This window comes from Delphinus delphis, chromosome 17 (assembly GCF_949987515.2).
Source record: "Delphinus delphis chromosome 17, mDelDel1.2, whole genome shotgun sequence".
NCBI lineage: Eukaryota > Metazoa > Chordata > Mammalia > Artiodactyla > Delphinidae > Delphinus > Delphinus delphis.
Genome location: NC_082699.1, coordinates 60,098,028 through 60,117,796, shown reverse-complemented (window position 1 = coordinate 60,117,796; position 19,769 = coordinate 60,098,028). Strand labels below are relative to the sequence as shown.

At 41.8% G+C, this 19,769-nt stretch overlaps 1 protein-coding gene and 1 pseudogene across 1 annotated transcript in view; one reads left to right on the top strand and one right to left on the bottom strand.

The window, feature by feature from the left end:
• Positions 1 to 19,769, top strand: part of EXT1 (exostosin glycosyltransferase 1) — a 291,933-nt gene that overhangs the window by 205,891 nt on the left and 66,273 nt on the right. The gene's annotated exons all lie outside the window — the stretch shown is intronic.
• Positions 18,219 to 19,573, bottom strand: LOC132413228 (mitochondrial import inner membrane translocase subunit TIM14 pseudogene; annotated as a pseudogene).

The window sequence follows — 19,769 nt, the reverse complement described above, 5'->3', positions numbered from 1 at the left end:
AAGTGGCATTATATTTGTGTAGAATAGTCTTATTGTTATCAATTTTTTGACACTATCCTTCAAACTGTGGATATCTAATCAAAAAGAGAAGTCAGTTGAGCAATGAGAAGAAATTATTGAATGAAATGAATAAGAAAGGGATTGGAGATGTCCCTGAAAACATGTTTTGCTTGGTGGTAAGTCCTTACAATATTTCTGGAAGATTGAATGTAACATGGTCTTTCTTAGTAGAGGCAAGATAAAGAAACGTCTCTGAGTCATATAAATATCATTCTGAATGAGCCTGTAGCTCTATCTAAAGAATTATTAGCCAATAGGTGTCTTAGAAAATTAAGGTATGCCCTGGAAAATAAACGTATCAGTATTTCTTATACATTACAAAGGTAAGACAAAGATGATCACTTTTCGTGAAAAGGAAGCTTTCTTGGTTGAACAGTTAAGCAAAGATTATATTTTTTGTGTTCTCGGTAGCGTGCTTCCAGTGATTTATTTCATTCCTATTTTATAAGTGTGTAGTGGGGGCACAGAGATTAATGAACACACTCAAAGTCACAAACTAGTAAGTTGCAAAACTGGGATTCAAACTCTGGTGAAGCAACTTCAGATCCTAAGCTTTTTTTTTTTTAACCGTCAGAGTTTTAACCTCTATCCTATATCATATGGTGTTTCTAACTAGAAATATTGAAACCCTTGAGTTAATTTTGCCCATTTAATCCAGGTGAGCATGCAAGAAGCCCACCTTCTGAAACTGGGAAGTGAGATGAACATAATTGGCTTGGTCAGCGTGAACACAGAATGAGAAGACACAGCAAAAGGCGGTGACCTAGGTGTATCTACAGGGTCTTGCCCAGTGACTGGATAAATATCTAGTTTCTGTCTCTAAGGGATAACTTTCCTTCGGAATTTGACTTTTTTGTGTGTGCTCAGCCAGTTTGCAGGTGAATCCGTCACATCCGTTGGCATGGCGCTGGCTTAGTAAATGTGCTAAGTCAGCAGCCTAGCTGCTTTGTCTCTGAGGGTAGGAATGCTTCCACTCATTCTGAGATGGAGGACATGATTGGTAGCCACCAAATATTTGTGGAATCAAATCGACTGACAAGTCACTTGGGTGGTATTTCTACTAGAGCTCACGCTGAGGTGGAAAGAAACTAACACTGAAACTCGAGTGACTGGCATTCACCAGCGAACTGAATTCAGTGCAGTATAAGGTGGTCCATTTGGTACTATAGCCAAAAGGGTTTAACTGCTGACACATCAAAGTAAGTTTATTCTGAAGCCAGCTCACTTGAAAGTTATAATTTTACATATAATGTTGCCATTTAGAAAAAAATCTCTATATTAAATGCCTAGTATTGAACAAATATAATCCTCTCATAACAACCTCATGAGGTGTATATTAGATCCATCATGTAACATAAAAACTGAGACTCAGAGGTCACAGTTGAATGTGTACGTGGTCACACAACTTTCAACTGGTATTTGAAACCAGGTCCAATGGACTCAAAATTTTAAGTTCATTCTACCATTCCCGGCACTGGATTAAGGACCAAGGGGGTCATTACATCAGCTAACTCTTCAGTCTGAAAAGTACGTTGATGCGTAGTCTATTCCTTGACACCATTTTCTGAACTTCGGGTAGCTTTCAAAATCCCCTATTTTTAGCTGTGTTTTTAGATTCATCTCTAATGTAGCACTCAAGGGAAAAAAAACCCTCAGCAGACCCCACATTGACTGGGAAGCCCCTTCTGTGTTGCATTTCGATCTGTTTAAGCTGAAGCTGATTCACACTTTTTTTTTATTCTTAAATTTATTTATTTATTTATTTATTTAGGGCTGTGTTGGGTCTTCGTTTCTGTGCGGGGACTTTCTCTAGTTGTGGCGAGCGGGGGCCACTCCTCATTGCGGTGTGCGGACCTCTCACTATCGCGGCCTCTCTCGTTGTGCAGCACAGGCTCCAGACGCGCAGGCTCAGTAGTTGTGGCTCACGGGCCTAGTCGCTCCGCGGCATGTGGAATCTTCCCAGACCAGGGCCCAAACCCGTGTCCCCTGCATCGGCAGGTGGATTCTCAACCAGTGTGCTACCAGGGAAGCCCCTGATTAGCACTTTTTGAAAAGTGAATCTAAATCCTTGTGCTAATCCCGGGAAATTGAGCCATGTTGTTACTGTGGAAAGCTGGAGAGAAGAATGGATGTAAGGGCAAGTTTCTTTTTTATTAATCATACAGCGTATAGCTTGGTGCCACACCTACCCCCTTCCCCAACAAACACCGCTCCTGATTGCTTATTTAATAAAGCAACCCAGCAGGTGAATATTTAAGTGTTAGTGGAATTCAGGTAGTTTCAGTTCAGTGCAGTAGAGAGAACAGAGGGGAATTTGGGGGCGGGGCCATGTCCAGCGTGCTATTAAAGGAGAGCGTGCCGGCTGGTGTACGTCAATGACACATCGTAATTTTGAAGCATGGTGTGAATTGGCTGTGCGTGTTTACTGTAATTAGCGGCTGTTCATCTTTGGGTGGTGTTTTCAGATGTAGGTTTTATTATTTTTCAGGTACGGTGAGGCCCACAGATCAGGAGATGATTGCTGTTGAAAAGATAATTTGTTATTGACAGTTCCCAAGGGGTGGGGCCATGCCTTGCCACTCAGGGCCATGTGGGGAAGCACCCGGGTCGGTTAGGAGGGAGAGGGAACAAGGGGGAAACCGGACAAGAGGTTTTTGTTGTGGTTTTGGTGGGAAGGAAAGGGTGAGTCAGAGTAAACAGGCTTAGGATTGGCTAGTTTGAATAATTTCAGCCAACTCCAGAGCATATGGGCTGTCTCTAGTTGTCTGGTACCTGGCCCTGGAGTGATTAGGGCCTGGGAATAGTGGCATAGGGTATAAGAGCCTAATAGAGGAGGGCGTTGGAGGTGTGGGTTCTGGGCTGATTGTTTTACTGTCTCTAGGAATTAGCTAGCTCTGGGAGGGGCAATCCCTCCAGTGTCCGCCAGGTCCCAGATGCCAAAAGTACGAGCATAAAGATGTGCTTAATACAGGTGGTACGAAGCTGACTGCGCCTTGTATCAATACATCTGGCGTTGATGACTGCATGTAAGAAGAACACTCATCTACCTCTGCCGCCTCCATGTAGGTACAAATGCCAGCAGCTGTGCAGGCTGGGGGTAGGCTTGACTTGCAGCTGATTTCATTCTTTACCAAGCAACGACACCAGAGAGGCACTGCTGATCCCTTCCCCCCATCATTTTTCTCGGGGGGCTCTTGGGGATATGAGACTCCTCTTTGTCTTCCTGTTACCTGCTATGGAACAAGGAGTGATGCCAGGGAATGGGATGGAGAAGAGGGAGGGAGGTATATGCTAATATTTAGTTTTGTTCATTTCATGCTTAAACAGATTTAAGGAATTTTCAGAGCAGAATCTTGTGTCAAGTATATGGCCATTTTTCAATTAGAGTCACTGATTAACCTCTACTTCCATGAACAGAAGCTCCTGAGTCTCTCTGAAGACACAGAGCAAAGATTTCCTTCCTCCCTCCAACCCTCTCAAAATCCCCAATGCTACTCCTAAGCTGGCTGAGAGGCTGTAAAGCTCACAGTTGTGAAGACAGAAGCAGATATGCACCTTTATGGCATGAAAACTTTGATGTCATCTTACAGAGAAACTACCCTGTGTAATTCAAAATTTTAACATTCTAGTCTGACTGCAGTTTACCTGCTAATGCTGTGAAAGTAGCATCTGGCCCAGACTCCAGCTGGTCTGTGGTCTCTGAAAAGACAACCACATAAAGCCCTTCACATAGCTCCCTGCCCTTCAAAAGACCTCTCCAGGGTGTGCTCCACTGAAACCATTGCTTAGGTAGGGGACTTTCCTGAGGATAGCTCTAGTTTGGGTTTGTCTAGTTGTGTACTGTCAAGGTAACAAGGGATCTCAGAAAGCTAGAAAGAGAAGTGGTATCAATAGAAATGCCTTTATTATTTTTTTAATAGATCTTTATTGGAGTATAATTGCTTCACAATACGGTGTTAGTTTCTGCTGTACAACAAAGTGAATCAGCCATATGTATACATATATCCCCATATCCCCTCCCTCTTGAGCCTCCCTCCCCCCCCCTCCCTATCCTACCCCTTTAGGTCATCACAAGAAGAGGGACTGAATTGACTCAAGCATCAGCTCCAGCCATTGAGAATTGCCAATGGGTCTTTCATGGCTGTGATGATTTTGATGAGCTTTTATTGTTGCTTTCACCGGCAGCACCATCCAGGGGCAATGAGGATAAGCACTTGTCTGGTGAAGAGCAATTCCTGTGATTATCTGTAAGTGAGTTGTAATCTCAGGAGTTGTGGCACAAAGGCCACATAGAAGTTTATAAAGGAAGTAGAAGTTGACTACGAGCTGATGCCAAACAAATGAAACCTTGAGTTGATTTTTTTTTTTTCCAAATGCTGGGTACCCAGGACCACTTTTAAATGTTTCTAGTACTTAAAAGGAAAATTCAAAATCACATCAGTAAACACCCCTTAAAAAATATATATATAGTGATTGAAGACAACATGCATGCGTTTGGAGTGGGTTAACTGGGTTAGAACCCTTCACTGAATATTCAGTGTTTTTACCTTTATTGCTTTATTTCTTGATATTTCCCAGATGGCAAAACCTCTTTAAAAATTATAATGTGTCGTGCCATATCATATTTTTATACCCAGAGCACCTAGCACACTGATAGGCACAAAGGACTGATTGAGTAACCCTGCTTTAGAGGAAATGAGTTGACTTACAGAACCTCTGAAGCTGCAGAGTAATGATCCATGTCCTTTTTTCTACTCTGGGGATTTTACTGAGGCTAATTGGGAGTTGGTGGAACTGGGTATCGATTAGGGTGGAAGGTCTTAATAGCAGTGACATTAAGACAATAGGAAATTAAAGCAGCCTGCTAGATATTGCCTTCCCCCCTGCCCCCACAGACAAACAAACCTGCCACTAGCCACTTAAAATAAGCTAAATAACAACAGTGTAAATCCAACTCACTTGGTTTTGTCTCGTTACAGTTTCCTTTATAGGCTTAGGTCTTGAGGTAAGTGTTACCTGGCAAAAAATTCCCATTAGATTTATCAGTGTTTGATTTCTTAATAGTATATCTCATCGGAATAATGTTTGGGGAGGCTGCTTTATGCCAGGACAATACCAGGGACTCTCTGGAAGAAGACCTGTATTTTTTGCCTGCAGCAGCAGCTACAGTTTGGGAGAAGCACTGGGCATGGTTTTGTGGTTTCCCTCTTTTTAGGGCTCCTCATCACTTCAACCACAAAATCACTGCCAACCTTCAGAAGGGGAAAGAAATATTGGCCAACCTACATTTTCTTTTCTTTTTTTAATGACAAGCAGTGACTTGGGTTTTTAGAGACCAGACAGCTGAGTTGTGTTTGGAGTTCCCCAATATAGTCTTTGCAGAAATGTGGGTTGGTTTCTACGTTGCTACAAACCAATCCTCTGCATTAGGGTTGGCCTCTGTCCTGGAACCACAGAAGTGGTTTGCTCTACCGGTTGACTCATCCTGCTTCGCTTCCGTATCACCATGAAGAACCAGCCTCTCTTACCAGCCCATGAGGCTATGAGACAGTGAACGTTGAAATGAGTGGTAAAGACTGGCCAGCCTGCATTAAAACCCAAGTCATTCATTCATTCATTCAAGTAGTATTTATGGAATTCCCCAGATTAGCCAGGCATTGCTCCAGAAGCTATGGATACAGTAATGAACTAGACCCGCAGTTGCAAACTTTTTCTTTGAAGTGCAGATAGCAAATATTTTAGGCTTTGCCTTACTATTCCTATTACAGCTCTTCAACTATGCCTTTTTTTAAAAATTTATTTATTTTTGCACAGTAGTAGCCATAGCAGCATATAAATGACTATTAGCTACGTTCTAATGAAACTTGATTTATAAAAACAGGTAACATGTGACCCATAGTTCACCACCCCTAAACTAGACCATAATATTCTTGCCCTTGTTGGGGGTACGTTCTAGTAATCTGCATTTAATTTCTACTAGGTAGTTATATTTTGTGCGGAAGATGTGTTCCTAAAGGCCTCACCTAATTCAAAACAAAAAATTCAAAACTTGAAAGCTTAGGTTCATTAGGTAAAAGACTCCTAAAGAGGTTAAGATGTCAATACAACCAGCAAACAAAAAGACTTATCATGTCTTATTTTTAAATATTTTTTAAAAATATTTTAAAAAACACATTTTTTTTACTAGTTCATTATTAATAATGGTTAGTAACTATGGAATATAATTCCTAGATATTAAACATCCACAAGAAAACTAAATCATCTGTAGCTTTTGATGAATTGACCATTCCTTTAATGCTATGAAGACAAGATGGAAATTTGTCACCAGCTTCAGAAATCTAAAGTTTGGGAGATCACCCCATCCCATCACGTCAGAACTACTGCAGGCTCCATAAATAGCTTAAAGAAACAAGTCGTTTAGAAATCCGGTGAATGCAGAAAGTTGTTCACTGAGTATGCTATCTTTGGTGAATTGGCCATTCACTGAGTTGGTAGCTAGGCATGTTAACTTTTGGCAAAGGAACCTAGAACAGGTGAGCATGGTTCTAGGTACAAGCTGTGACTCAAAATGCTCTTTGGATGGATGGCTGCATGCATTATGAATACATGCATGGTCAGACTTGCTCGTAGAATAGTATTAATTGTTTAAGTTAGAGAACTGCTCAGATTCCTGCATAGCAAGGGGATTTCATTCATGATTCTATATAGAGAATGTTGCTTTTGGAGTTCAAAAGCTGATTCAGTTCTAGGCCTACTTACAAGTTTCCCCCTAACATTTTATTTATAAATTGACATTTATAAAGTTTCAAACACATGGAAAAGTTGGAAGAATTGTCCAATGAACACCTATATGGCTTATGAATTTTTAATAAGTGATAGGCTCTCTGTTTACAAAGTGAGTAAAAGGATATCAGCTCAAATCTTATTTAGGACCACATCTTTTCAGGAGTGACCAGAGACTGAAATGAACCATTTCTAGTTCTGTTTTGTGTTTCTTAGGAAAAACCATGAAGTATCCTGTAGCTCTAGGTTGTACATGCTCTTGAACTTGCTCGTTCTCACTTTCAAAGAGTTTTTTTTTTTTTTTAAATACAACCTTAGATTTCTTTAGTGTCATAGAATCACCATTGCCAAGCCTTACAGGAATTGAAATCAGCATCAGAAATTTTAATGCTGAGTATGAACCAGTGTGGCTGAATACCGAATACTGAAGTTTATTTCTTGTGTTGCTAAGAAACTGGAAGGCCCAGGATGCCCTTTTGAATTGCTAAGGTATGTCTTTCCAGTGTTAGAATTCCATTTAATTGCTGCAGAATGAAAATTCAAGAGGTCTGTGTTACCCCAGCCCTGTCTCCTTACACATGTCAGTGTAAAGTATCACGTGGGTCTCAGGAAGAATTTACTAGCTGCAGAGTAAAATGCCGTCTTCCACGCTGTAATTTCTCGAGTTCCTTTTCCTTCATGTGGAAAGGAATGATTGAGGGGGAAAAGAAATTGTTTGACATCTAACCAAAGAAGGAAAAATTAGTCTCCTCTAACTTCTCCAGGGTCTGTTTTTGTTTCATTCTACAATCTGTGTGCCTCTGGTCTGGTGAGGAATTATGATGTGCAAGGGAGTTATTTCCCTTTAGAAGATTTGGTCACTATTTAGTAGTAATCACAAGTTTGGGAAAATTGAAGGGCTGCAAATATTTTCTACGTCTTTCTGAGTCATCAGCTGCACTAATGAATGCTACAACCAACCCATCACTGATTGTTTTGTTAGCCACTCCTGCCTGTGTGATAATAATATATTCTTGCCCTGCTGACCTCTAGCTGTATTACCTGTTTTGGCCAATGAAATGTGAACTCAAGTCACCTGTGCCACTTATGAGGAAAAGCTTTAAGAGCCATTGAATGATTCCACCGTTGTCATTGTTCCTTCTGACCTGAAGGCAGTAATGGCATCCTAGAGGCAAGCTGCCTGGGTCGCCTAGTGAAGAGCTGACGGCCCATGGCCATGTTGTTGAAAGCCATTGATCTAGGTGCTGGGGTCGTTTGTTACTGCAGCATAGCTTAGCCAAGCTGACTAGTATCCCACACTTACCATACTCTAGTGCCAGTTCATACTTCTCTGGTTCTAAAATGGATTCACTGAAAGGTTGTAAACCTTCACTTGTGTGACTGTGAGAGGAACGGAGAGCTCTGGACCAATTACCTTCAGAACGATGGATTTTTCTGTCTACAGTTATCATTGTTTTCAAAATCCTCTTTCCCCTTCCCTGATTCTCCTCAGATTTGCCCTTTGAGAGTCTTTAAACTGAATCACAAGCAGCTTGTCCATCATTAATTAGAATAAAGCCTCCTTGTGGGCCAGAGTTTGTTTTCAATGGTGTATCTCAAGTGCCTGGCACACAGTAGATGCTTACCGAATATTTGGTGAATGAATGAACAATAATGATTTCTTTCCAGTGGGTTTCTCTTTTGATTTTTTTAGTGAAGCATGTAGTCAGGATAATCACATTCCTGAACTATGTTTCTGTGCCTCTCATAGAAAATCAGATTCTGGTTAATAGGTTGAATATTTCTCTTAGTAAATTAACTGATACCACAAGATTAAATCACCAGGGGTCATGACCCCACTTTATTATAACCAAGGTGTCATCAATTACTTGAAATACTACCTTTGCCTCCTTTGGGCGGAAAAGTTAACTTGTAGTTTAAATGAAAAAGTTGGTTATGAACTAGTAGCTTCCCAAAATAGGAGATTCTGCTTGACTTCAGTATTCCGATAACTGAACTGGACCAGAAATGAAACACATCACCCTGTTGTATTCACGGCCTCTCTGAGCCCTGTCCCCATTTCAGGGTGAGGGTATTTCCGCACACTTAGCACATTCACTCACTTCCTCTGCTTTGTCGTTGTCAGGCCGGATTTAGGTAGCATTACTGTAGAATTGCCCACTGAGAAATTTCAACACGAAAAGGTTTTCTGATCTCTTTAAAATAAAACGGTTAAAAATAGACCTTGTGGGAACAGTTTTCCACTTCAAGAACAGAATCCTGCAAAAATGTTTTAATGCAGATTGGGGACCTAATTATTTTTTCTCACCTCAGCTTAGCCGTAGTTGTGCTATAGTGAGAACAAGTCTTGGTTTTATAGAATGTGGCCAGTGAGCCCTCCACATCCTGCAGACGTTCTGTGTCGACTTGGCCACGGCCTGCTTCTCCTCCCCTCCCCTCCCATCCCCCCCGTGGGGCTTTGTTTGGGACAGTGGGTCCAACTTCGCCCCTCTACATCTAGTTCCTCATTAATTCACTGACCTTCCCCTAGGAGGCCAGGAAGGTCTAGCTGGTTGAGCTACACTGGCCTCTGGTGATTGCAAACAGTGAAGTCTGCTCTGAGCAAAGGGGAAGTGACTAAAAGGAGAACAAACCACAAAAGAGGCTCTGTAATTAAGATCCAGGGTCTTCTATTCACTGGGTCATTAGGGCTGGTTAAACCCAGCCTCTGTGACGTGCCCAGGGCCTTGGTTAGTTTGTGGCACACGCAGAGCGTCTATATATAGCAAAGTAGACTACTGACTGCCGTGTAGTTTTCTTATTTCAATGTTATCCTCTTTCCCACAGCCTAGGAGCTCCCTTCTCTGTGAATGTTTGCTTGTGACATTCCTTCACAGTTTTTGTTGCTATTCTTTACTGCTATAGATCTGATACCTTAGAACAGTGCCTGGGACTTAATACATGCTCAATAAATAGTTGTTGAATGAAGAATGAATGACAGACTGATAAGAGCATCTCCAGTATACCTGGTGACCAGTAATTGTTTAATTTTGTGGCAGAGTTTAGTATTTTACTGCCTATTGGGTTCTATATCAGGGAAAAAGACCCAGAGAGAAAGTTCCAAATGTTAAAATCTTTTTGCAATTTAACATGACCCACATTCATCATTATTATTTTCATTATTATTATTTAACCCATGCCCTCACTTCTACTAGCAGATAGAAAATTCTCTTTAAGAAATTGTTACTGGACCAAACTTGAGTCTGCTCGCCTGTGCACAGTACAGGCAATCTACTGACACCGGGTTGTGGTGAAGGAAAATGCAGCCTTCATTCCAGGGCACCGAGGGAGGAGTCCAGGGCAGCTGGTGCTCAAAACACCTGAACTCCTTGATGGCTTTCAGGGAGGCATTTTTAAAGGCCAGGTGAGGGAGGGGTGGGGTCGAAGGGTGTGTGATCAGCTCGTGCACAATTCTCTGATTGGTTGATGGTGAGGTAACAGGGAGGTGTCACAGGGGTTAACATGATCAATCCTTAGGCTCCAGTAGGTCTGGGGGCTACCTGGTGGTCATCAAGCAGTTAACTTCTTCCATTTGGTGGTGAGTTTAGCATCTGTAAAACAGCTCAGTAAATGAGCATCAGATACTATTATCCAGGCCCTTCAGAGAGGAGCTAAAGCAGAGGATGGGGGGAAGGGTCTGTCCTGGGAAGGCCCCATAGGGTCCTGCTTGGTTACAAAATGGCAAACAATCTAAATTCTAGCAACAAGACAAGGAATGGAATGCATTTCTCAAAATTCCCATTGTGCCATCTGTGTAGGGCATTTTTAAAGAATCCATCCCTAGCCTAGGGGTCTAGGGTCTAGAATCTCTTAAAATGAATTTGAATGTTTCTGAGGTAAACTGCTCATTGCTTCTGCCTGTTTCTGCTGCAGAGTTCTCACTTTTCTTGTGCTCTTTTTGCACTCTCCTTCCACATGCCTCCCTGCATGTGCATATTCTTCCTGCCTCTGTCCCAATAATCCTATCATTTTTTAAAGTTCAAGTGTCACTTCCGCCGGATACGGACATTCCCCCCCCCCCGGCCCCCCGCCCCCCGCCACTGCCATGAATTAGATGCTTCTCCTTCAAAGCACCTGATGGGCCCTGAGCACATTTCCGGCATATAGTGCTTAATCACCCTTTATTGTTACCGTCTGATTAACAGGTAGATGGTCGGACTCTTAACTCCTCTAGGACAAGGCAGGAATATCATTCCTCTCTGTTGGTGGGCCGAGACGGCACAGTGCCTGGCACCAGTAGGTGCTCAGAATATTCACTGCATGAATTTAATTGTTTTTGTTCTAAAGAAAGCTTCAGGTAGGTGCTTACAGTCTTTGACATCTTTTACACAAGCCAGTTGCCCTTCTCACTGCCTGGGAGGTTTGACTTTAAGGCTGGTTCAACCTGCTGTAGCAGAGCCCATGCCCACTGCCCACTTCTGTGTGGGAAGAAAGGCCAGAGGGCATTTGTTGAGCAGGAATCCTGGAATCCCGGGTTCTGGAATCCCGTGTTTTCTCAATGTCCTATTACATTCTTCCCTGTCCTTTTTTCTGCTCCCTTCAACTCCTCTCCCCTAAAGGCAGGACTTGGCAACTGACTGTTTTGCTCACTTAAGCATCATGGAAATGTAGCAAATAAAAGGATGACCCTGGCAAGTTACTAGAACACAGTTGGAGCATTGCCTAAAACAGTTATACATGTGGAATTAGCCATCAGGGCTCTGAAATCACAGCTGTTGCTTGAGAAGCGAGAGGCTGGAGGGGCCAGATACTGAGGCTTCTTCCTCCTCTGTTCCCTAAGCCTAGCTAAACATCCGAGGCAGCTGATTCTTCCCAGCCTTAATAGCAAAGCATAGGGAAGAGTACAGCTATTCCTATTGACAGTGTCTTCAGATATCTCATGCCTAAGAAACCTGACCAACATCTTAACAGTCTTTTTTCCACAAAGCTGCAGCTTAAAAATCTTTCCCTCTAGTAGCTTCTATATGTAGGAAAGAGAACAGCTGGCTGACCTTGCTGTCAGATCTGTACTGGACCATTGGAAAGAAGGAATTCAGGAAATAAAGCAATGTTGAAAACTGGGTAAAGTAAATTTTAATATGCAGTCACCTGAATCTGTGATGTGACACTCGGGACCGATGGAGAAGGAATGTATTGATATTTATTAGTTTCTGTGATCGTCAGTATTGGAACCCATTTGGATGAGAGACCTTTTTTTTTTCTGTTCCATTATTGTTTATTTCAGGATATTGCATATAGGTCCCTCTGCTATACAATAGGACCTTGTTGTTTGCCCATTCTATATATAGTAGTTCGCATCTACTAATCCCAAACTCCCAGTCCAGCCCTCCTCCTTGGCAACCACAAGCCTGTTTTCTATGTCTGTGAGTCTGTTTCTGTTTCATAGATAGGTTCTTTTTTTTTTTTTTTTTTTTGAGGAACCCCCATACTGTTCTCCATACTGGCTGCACCAATAAACATTCCCACGAAGAGTGCACAAATTTTCCCTTTTCTCCACATCCTTGATAGATAAGTTCTTTTTAGATAAGTTCTTTAAGTCATATTTTAGATTCTACATAAAAGCGGTATCATATGATATTTGTATTTGTATTATTAATAAGTCTGTCTGACTTACTTCACTCAGTATGACAATCTCTAGGTCCATCCAAGTTGTTGCAAATGGCATTATTTCATTCTTTTTTATGGCTGAGTCATACTCCGTTTTATACGTGTACCACATCTTCTTTATCCATTCTTCTGTCAGTGGACATTTAGGTTGTTTTCATGTCCTGGCTATTGTAAATAGTGCTGCTGTGAACATTGAGGTCCATGTATCTTTTCAAATTGTAGTTTTCTCCGGGTATATGCCCAGGAGTGGGATTGCTGGATCATATGGTAGCTCTATTTTTAGTTTTTTGAGGAACCTTCATACTGTTTTCCATAGTGGCTCCACCAATTTACATTTCCACCAACAGTGTAGGAGGGTCCCCTTTTTGGGATGAGAGACTTTTTTGAAGTTCATGTTGTCAGTGAAGAACTGCTTACATTTTTATGGACACATGAGTAAGAAAGTTAGCAGATCAGTTGGTGGGACTATATGAGAGCTCATTTAGCTAACTGCCCAGGATAATTGGGGAATAAGGATAGGGTTCTCCTTTTAAGGCTGTAGTGGAAACAGCATTGAAAAATGAAATTGTCAAACAAACTCGACAGTATATATCCATTCACATCATGCTTATTCAATAATCTATCAAAACCATTTTGTACCTCTCTGCTCATTTCTTATTTAAAAGAAGTAATTATTTAAAATTTAGGAATTTCTCACAAGCTGGACTGACTCATTATATCCAAATTTACTCACCTACTGACTTACACTTAAATTAATGCTGAGGTTGAGGTTGACAAGGGTGAAGAGGATTAAGGTGTCTCAAGCAAAGGAGATACCTGAGAAATTCTCCCAGGCCACTTGTAACCTTCTATGTGCCATGCTACCTGTCTTTCAGGGTGAAGGAAGATAGTCTAGGTGTGTTAAGTTTTGGTGGCATGCTAAACAAAGAAACAAACCAGATATGCAAACCAGAAATACCAAATGAATCTCTTTTGAATATTGATGAGCTGTTCTCTGTATGAGTGGCAAGAATCACTCTGATCCTATTGGCACATCTGTAAATATACCGTTAGTTTTCTCCTTACAAGTGAGAGAGAGAGAAGAGAGATCAGTATTGGTCCTAACTGTGCTTGCTATTTTTTCCAGTTCCTTAACTCCCAATTTTAGTGGAAATTATAGTTTTCCCTTCCAAAAGAGTTTTGCATTCACAGATCACTCTTGTAGGGAACTGTTTTGAACTCACCAACTGAAGTGTCTCTTCTCAGAACTCTGAAGCCCTCCCTCTAACTTCTCCCTAATTCTTGTAGAAAATTCAGAATCTATTATATAAAATTCCATCTTGGCTTCCTGATCCCTAAACTGGACATACATTTCCTTTTAGTTTTTCTCTCTTTGCCCATTATTTGATTTGCAGGTTTTTAGAGATCTTAGAAACTGCGTGCATAGAAGAATCTCTGGTATATAAATTAGATACCAGACTGCGTCGCATGATATTGCCACTTCTTTCATTTCCTTACTGCTAGTATTAAAAATAATTATCTTTTGAATCAAATCCCAATAAAAACAACAACAAACCCACCCAGCTTTTCTTTTAATGCTGCGCAATTAGCAGCTATCCAAACATCTCATGGTAAACATATTAAAATCCACACTCCATATTTTTGGGTAACAATATGTGCATCGAGATACTCTTCATTTTGTAAATTAGGTAATCCTGGTAACATTTGATAGTGTTATTCTCAGTTCTTATCTGTAGCTATACAGTCATTGAGCTGAATAAAATGTCACAAGGTAGCAATTAAGAACATCTTTTTTTTTTTTTTTTTTAATCCACAAGTTCAGTAAATTACAAGTTGATTGTCTGAGTAAACCATGTTACCTGCTGTGGCTGCTTTGCTAGAGAATAGAGTTCTGCATGCAAATTACCAACAGTTAGTAATTCCCAGTATGACAGAGGGTATTTTTCTTATAACTTAAACGTCCCTTCACCCACCCCAGGAAAACAGATTAAGATAGACACGTTGTCCATATTATCCTCTTTCTCCAATTTCTCAGCCCCAGGCAACCATGCCCACCCTAGCCCTACCCCAGTGGAGACTGTGGAAGGACACCCCTCTGGCCTCACAATTGCATTTAGCAATGCTTCACCAAAGTGGCCACAAACTAATCAGGATGGAGGAAATGCCAACTCATTTCCTCATTAGGGGATAGAAATTTGTGTGGACCAGACAGAGTATGCATAGACATTCTTGCATTGGGGTAACCTGTGGTATTTCAGGGAGGTCCTGCTCTTGTGTCCTGCATATGGTTCACTGTCAGATAATTTAACACCCAAGAAAATCTCCCTTGAATAAATTAGAATATATTTGCAAATTAATTGGTTAATTAGATTTTAGACATCTCTGAGGGACTGATCCAAAACAGATTTGTGCAAAAGCCCCACACAGACCTGAGGATGAGGGCTTCTTACTGAGCTTTCTGAAGGAAAGTCCTGTCCTATCCAGAGTATTCCAACATATGCATTGACACAGAAAGCAGTAGTACTACATTCCTGCCTTGGAGTTAATTGTGATAGGGGCGTACTCAGAAGTGGTCGTCTGTTCAAATAACTGTACTATAAAATAAAGCACTATTGGAATTGATGCTTTCTTGATTATGTCAGGAAACCATATGGGAATCCAGTTACAACTAAAGGAGATCAAATTAGGGAATACTTCTAAATACTTCCGTAAGACACGGGCAGTGCCTATGAAAACACCATAAAAAAGCCAGAGCTTGAGCTCAAGCCTTGGAATTCAAAAGCAGCCGATATTTGTCCTTTTCCCTTTTTTTCCCTCCGTTGCTTTACCCTTTTGTAGAATGGAAACTCAGTGAGCATTCCCGTTAATACTGCACGTAATACTAACGTGACGTTTCTAACTGGATCATTGGAGTAGATTCCATTTTGTCCCTCTGTTCATTTTTTAATGAAGCTTTTATGGTGGACCCACTGGGTCCTAAGATGGATGCTTTTTCTCTTCACAAAAGAGAATGACACTGTCCCTGCTTTCAGTGATCTATTGCTGCTTTGTGGAATGGTGAATTTGGTTTGTGTATTTCCTAGCACTTGCAGTGGGAAGAGGCAGCCCACTCTGGAGCAACTTGCAGGACAGGAGAATAAATGTCGTTAAAGGTTGGTTATGGGTGAGCCATGTGTTCATAGTTACATGAACTCATTGTCGGCAGGAGCCACTCTCTGGGAGCCGGTGTCGACCATTGGGCAATGTGTTAGAATTTGGAAACAAATAGTGTATTCAGGATGGAAATATCAGTATTAGGTCTCTCCTCCCTCTTTCTGTTTGATGCCCGCTTGTTACATCGATTGTCAGCTCCCAGAGGACACCTTTGTGTCTCCTATACCTAGAAGAGTCCCTTGCAAAGAACAGACTGACAGCAAATGTTGAATGTGAGCAGATGCGCCAATGGAGCAGTTCTCAGATGTTCAAATAAAAGAGCGACACCTGGAAAATCAGAGGGGAAGATTAGGGGTCCAAGATGGATTTTTTTTTTTTTTTTTTGGCCATGCCAAGCTGCTTGTGGGATCTTAGTTCCCCAACCAGGGATCGAACCCAGACCCATGGCAGTGAAAGCACCAAGTGTTAACCACTGAACTACCAGGGAATTTCCCAAGATGGATTTTTTTTTTTTCTGTACGCGGGCCTCTCACTGTTGTGGCCTCTCCCGTTGCGGAGCACAGGCTCTGGACGCGCAGGCCCAGTGGCCATGGCTCACGGGCCCAGACACTCCGCGGCATGTGGGATCTTCCCGGACCGGGGCACGAACCCGTGTCCCCTGCATCGGCAGGGGAACCCTCAGCCACTGCGCCACCAGGGAAGCCCCCAAGATGGATTTTTAATAAGACTGTGCATGCCATTTTACCCTGGAATCTGACAGATATGTTGCATTATCACAACAAATTGCTTCCCTTTTAGTTTTGCTTACATGTCAAGAAAAGTGAACCATCACAGAAATAACTTATGAATAGTTGGGTCATCTTTAAACGAAGTTTTTTCATGTCCTAAACCTGTATTTTTTTTTTTTAAAAAGACAAAGTCTTAAAAGTACAGAAATGATAAGAAATGATATTCTCATTCGAAATTAGTACTGTTTCAAGCTTGGGGTCCATTGCTTCTTGTAATAGGGGTAGCAGTATCACTTGATAGTATTTCCTTGCTTTATATCCCATGGTAAATGGGTTTTTTCCTAAATCTTAAAAAATTAGTTCATAGTCTAAATTATTATTATATTTGATTTGATTTTCTCAGAACAACATTATTAAAAGCACTATTTGGGCTTCACTGGTGGCGCAGTGCTTGAGAGTCTGCCTGCCGATGCAGGGGACACAGGTTCGTGCCCTGGTCTGAGAAGATCCCACATGCCGCGGAGCGGCTGGGCCCGTGAGCCATGGCCGCTGAGCCTGCGCGTCCGGAGCCTGTGCTCCGCAATGGGAGAGGCCACAACAGTGAGAGGCCCACGTACCGCAAAAAAAAAAAAAAAAAAAAAAGCACTATTCACCTACCATAACCTTATTTCAAGGAGAAAAAAAAAGAAATATATATATATGTATTTTTAGTGTGAGGGAAAATGAATCTTTATGGCAAAATAATTTAAACTCTACCTTCCTTTTCCAAACAGAATTCGTTAAAATGTAGTTTAATCAAATAGGATTATTTTTAAATCAGAAACCTATATACTGGTATTAATGTTCAACACTGAGGTCGAGATACCAGAAAGTGAAATGTTATTTTGAAAATGGACTTTGTTCTTGCTAAGCTGCCCTTCAGTAAGAGCCAATATTTCCATTACAAAAAAAAAAGAAATTTACTAAGTTTGTTTTATTTTAGTTTCCAGGCATGGTTTACGAGTGGGAGGTATATGTTTTGAAGGATTTCAAAAGTTTCTGGGAATTGACTCCATCAAACATTTGACACCAGAATATCCCCATATACATCCTCTACTCCAGGACCTGAACCGCCCTTCAGCCAGCCCTGACTTGGAGGTGAGCTTATAGCTCATCCTTCCAATCCTCTGAGTTGAAGAGACAAACTGCTGTTTATGGGCAAGACCCAGCTTCTTCACCTATTCGCATTTCTATACAAACACTGTGGATTGGCAGACCGCGTTCCTTTCCTCAAGTTCTTCCCCATTCTGGGTGTGGAAGCAGGCACAGATGGGTTAACCAGGGTTCACGGAGCAGACGGAAGGATCTGGGCCTGGAGGGAAGCCTTACCCACTGGAGGGGGGTAGACGCTGGGCGGGAGCCTGCGAGTGCTGGCAAGAAGTCCAGCCCGCCAGGCAGAACTCACGCAGCAGGGAACACAGAGTTGTGCAAAAAGTGAGCTTTTCTGGCAGGTACTTGGCACTGGGGAGGTCTTGAGGGCCCCAGGGCAGGTGCAGGTGCGTGGAGCACACCTGTCGGCAGAGCTTTAATGCCGTCTGACCCCGGTATCAGGCCCTGCTTCTTGGGCTAGGATTTTGGCAGGACTCTAGAATTTGCCCTGAAACATGTTTTTATTGTAACGTACCACTTGGTAGTGAGGATGTGTGGAGGGCGATAGATAGTTTTTTTGTTGTTTTTTTTTTTTTGATAGATAGTTTTTAACTGCCTACGTCGCATAGACTATCACATTGATCAAAAGAACGTGGCCAGAGGAAGCAGCCATATTGGCTTAAGTGGTTCCCAGGCCTTAGGTAAAAAAACTGTGGCCTGGGGAATGTGCTGATGTGTTACACTTTTTTTTTTTATCATACTGTTATAGTTTTTAATGTATGGAATCTGAAACAGTTCAGATTTATCACTGACAAAGTGATAAATACATACCTAGATCAATTTCTTAGGTAAGTTGTGGCTAAATTCACTTTTAAGTTCAAGGTTCTAAGTAGCTGGGGGCATCCTCTGTACCTTGAACAGCCTTCTGTCCCAATGAGATGAGCCCCTACTATAACAGCCTGTGCTAATTCCATCATATTTATCACACTGTATTTTAACTGTCAGTTAATCAGTCTCCCATCAGATTGGGGATTCCTTCAGGAAGAGACTATCTTGTTCACTTTGTCTTGAAATAGGTACCAAATTACTTGACAAATGAGTAATAAACAACACTTCAAATGGCACGCATTTATCCATAATTATTGAGTATTAACCTACAAATATTCTATAATCCGATTTTAAATCCTCAAATTTATACCTAGGCTTTGATTTAGCTTATGCTAATTTTTAAAATATGTAGCTTTGAGGCATTTTATTATAAAAAGCTGGTACTCATATACATCAATGAGTAAGAACTTAAAATTCATCATATATTTACTTCATTTTTTAGCTTGACCTTCTAGTAAATCTTTATCTTCATTGATTTTGGCTGCTATATAAGGAGATCCTCCCTTGTCTGGGTGATTTAAAAGCATAATTCGTCGATGAGCATCTCTTATTTTTCCCTTATTGGCAGTAGGGCTTACACCTGGTATTAATGCGGCTTCCCATTTTGTCATTTTGGGTTCAAACCCACCTCTGTAATAGCCACCACTGAAGGCAGATTTTGGTAGACTTTGAAAAACTTGTTTTACTTGAGGCTTCATAATGCTTCATGGCTTGCAAAGCATAACGACCTGCAAATCCTGCAGCAGCAATGGTCAGTCCAGCTGCTGCCGCTGTACTGGTTCCCGCTACCATGGGAACTACCGTGATTCCCGCTGGGCTCCTCTGCTTACACTTACATCACATGCTGCCTTAAGGCTGCAAGTGGGGATCAGTCCCATCCACGCCAAAGGGAGTGGGTAGCTCCCCAGAGGGGAAATGGCTGCAGGGAAGGATGCAACAATTACCCAATGTTGGAACCCAGAGATGCCACGTATGTTCGGGCTGAAATCCACCTTGGGCTCTTTTCCATGAGGCTGTTCACTGTAGTCTAGGGCCCCATTTGCCTGGAGAAGAGTGTGGGCAGAGATGCCATTGGCTAGTGATAGTCCTTGGAGCCAGGTGCCTCCGCCGGGAAGATAAAGTATGGACTTGGTGTCTGGAACAAGGGAAAAAGTCCAGTTATAAGAAGTTGAGACAAATAATTAAAAGGGCGAATGGCATCGGTCATGTGCTGAATCCCTGAATCTTGAATCCAAACTGCTCAGGCCTTCTCTCTCAGAGGTAGACTGGTTCTAGAACCTCGGGTGGAATTAGACTTGCAAAGTGGGTGGTCATGTGTTTCACCATGGGGCTTTGAAGACCACGAGTAGAGGGGACTGACAAATTTATATAGTAGAGCATGCA